We start from the raw sequence: 3,317 nt of genomic DNA, 5'->3' as shown, positions 1-3,317 counted from the left end.
ATCATCGCTGAAATCGCTTTCCGTGTCTGATGACGAACTTCCCCATGAATCGCTATCACTCACTTCTGCAAGCGATTCTGTCTAGCTGTCGCTGTTTTCCAGCAGGTCATATGCCGCTTTTGAGGTTGAAGCGCACTTTTTTGATGCCATGGTCGCTCTGCAGTTTCCAGACAGAAAATATAGTAAAACTGCAGGCAGGGGCACTGGACAAAGCACTGGGGGGCAAACTGAGGTCAATTTTATTTTATTTAGTAATGTAATCCAATATGATTACAATGTGTCAGTGTGTTTGTGTTTTATACTTTTTGAATTTGCCGCCGGTTCCACCCCCTGTGTCGCTACGCTCGCAGGGAACGGAAGCCAGGGAAAAATCAAAAAAATAAAAAAATATTCTAAACTTTATTCTGGCGTAAAGAAAAATAAACATTATTCAGGAGATCACGAGAAATAATAAAGAAATCAGTTTGTCAGAACTCTGTGTGAATATCAGCAGCAAAATAACTTCATTATTCTAGCATTATAAAGAAGAAGAGAATGCGCTGCATTAAAAGATTTTAAAAATTTGCAGCGTGACAAATGTGCTATCTCCATTACGAACGCTAGTTTTACCAGAACGAGCGCTTCCATCTCGTACTTGATTCAGAGCATGCGTGGAATTTTGTGCGTCGGAATTGTGTACACACACACGGAATTTACGACAACGGATTTTGTTGCCAGAAAATTTGAGATCCAGCTCTCAAACATTTGTTGTCAGAAATTCTGACAGAAAATGTCAGATGGAGCATACACACGGTAACAGTTTTATTAGGGTTTCCAGACTTAAGCTGTGGAATAGGTAATGGAAAGGTCTGTATGTCCGATCAATGGATTGATAAGGTCCTGGCATCAGTTAACAGTTTGTGTATTGTATAAAGTGAAGGAAGGAGGGGGGAAAGGTCACTGTGGCTATGCATTCTTATGACAAAATGGCATGGGAGACTGTGACGCAAAAAAAATGGCTGCTACACATATAGCTATCCTGGTGCCCAGTAAGCATTACCATAACAGTAGAGGCTTCCTTTCTGCAGCTGATTTGAAACACAGGCATGAAGCTATTCTGGAATGCTAGCAGTAAATATACATATTGGTAGCGTCAAGAAACCAAGACAAAATTGTTATTGCATTTTATAGCACTCTGTTGTGTGTTTTAGTAACCGTAATGAAACCTTATATTATGATGTTCAATTTTGGCTTCAAATTATTTCATTCTTCCATCCTTCTTTGCCGAACATTCAATCCATTAGGCTATGCTTCATATATCAAGAGGATGATATGTTATAACTCAGCTAATCAGTATTAATTCCAATTTCGAACTGTTCTTGTACTTATAGTTATTATATGATTTCAACCTTCCCTGTTCTCAAGCGGTCTTATATTTCAGCTTGACAGCGGTGTTTAGTTTGGTGTAATCTCTGGAAGTTATTTACTGGTTGTGCCACTCGAACATATCAAACTGTGCCATAAATAAATAGTTCTTCTATATTACCTAAATACAAGAGCGTGGCGCATAGTTCATTCTGTCCGTCCTTCACTAATTTGTTCTATGACACCTGCTGTGATCAGAAGAATGATTTAATCTGCCAAATTCCCAAATATCTGAAAGTGTATACGGAGGTGCTACAAGTCTGTAGTTTATCTTAACAAAATAATAGCTTTTCTGACATGAAATGTAGCTTTCCGGTGTCAGTATTTTACAACATTATACATAAGATAATACAATAAATTTTTGCTGCTTGACACGCTCGGGTTGAGGTAATCTGAGTTAATGTTGTTTCATTTCTCAGTGTGCTGACATCTGCCAACCATGATGTTACCAACTAATTGTGCTGCTTAAAGTCTACCGCTCTAGAACATACATCGTAATAGAAAAGCACATGATTTTAAGTGTGTTAGAAAGAAATCTGTCAGATTAATTTTTTTCTATTTTACCAAATATGAATAACCAAAAAGGTTACATAGTTACATAGTGAACCAACAAGGTTCACCTTATTAAAACAACCAATGCTGCTTAGTGAATTTACACTATTGCCTTAGAGCAGGGATAGGCAACCTTTAAGAGGTGGAGATCTACATGAAAGAGGTCAAAGTTCACCAGGGTTTGGCCCTTTTTTTTAATTTTTTTTTTTTTTTATTTTAGAAAATTAACCCGCAAGGTCTAACTAAATAGTAAGGAAAACTTCGAAAAATATAATAAAACAAATGTCAGTGTAAAAATATAAACTAAGCCTACCTTAAAAGTGGATAGTCAGTAGGGCAGTGGACAGTGTCAGTAGGACAGTGGATGGTGTCAGTAAAGCAGAGGATGGTGTTAGTAGAGAAGTGAGCATGTCAGTACGGCTGTGGACAGTGCCAGTAGAGCAGTGGACATGTGAGTAGGGCAAAGGATGGTGTCAGTAGAGAAATGGATGGTGCCAGTAGAGCAGTGGGCATGTCAGTAGGGCAGAGGATGGTGTCTGTAGAGAAGTGGATGGTGTCAGTAGGGCAGAGGATGGTGTCAGTAGAGAAGTAGATGGTGTCAGTAGAGAAGTGGATGGTGTCAGAGCACTGGGCGTGTCAGTAGGGCAGAGGACTGTGTCAGCAGAGCAGTAGATGGTGTCAGTAGAGAAGTGGATGGTGCCAGTAGAGCAGTGGGCATGTCAGTAGGGCAGTGCATGGTGTCAGTAAGGCAGTGGATGGTGTCAGTAGGGTAGTGGAGGGTGTCAATTGGTAGAGCAGTGGACGGTGTCAGTACGGCAGAGGACTGTGTCAGCGGAGCAGTAGATGGTGTCAGTAAGGCAGAGGTTAGTGTCAGTACGGCAGTGGACAGTGCCAGTAGAGCAGTGGACATGGCAGTAGGGCAGAGGATGGTGTCAATAGAGCAGAAGATGGTGTCAATAGAGCAGAAGATGGTGTCAGTAGAGAAGTGGATGGTGTCAGTAGAGCAGTGGGCATGTCAGTAGGGCAAAGGATGGTGTCAGTCAGTAGAGCAGTGGACAGTGTCAGTAGGGCAGAGGACTGTGTCAGCGGAGCAGTAGATGGTGTCAGTAAGGCAGAGGTTAGTGTCAGTACGGCATTGGACAGTGCCAGTAGAGCAGTGGACGGTGTCAGTTGGGCAGTGGATGGTGTCAGCAGGGCAGTGGATGGTGTCAGTAGGGCAGAGGTTGGTGTCAGTAGGGCAGAGGTTGTTGTTAGGAGGGCAGTGGATGGTTTCAGTCAGTAGAGTAGTGGATGGATATAGTTTACATAGTTTACTATGCCTCAATTTTGAATGAACACAGTAAGCCAATCACTCACAGTAT

This window comes from Aquarana catesbeiana, linkage group LG03 (assembly GCF_042186555.1).
Source record: "Aquarana catesbeiana isolate 2022-GZ linkage group LG03, ASM4218655v1, whole genome shotgun sequence".
Taxonomy (NCBI): Eukaryota; Metazoa; Chordata; class Amphibia; order Anura; family Ranidae; genus Aquarana; species Aquarana catesbeiana.
This window is presented reverse-complemented; position numbering follows the sequence as displayed.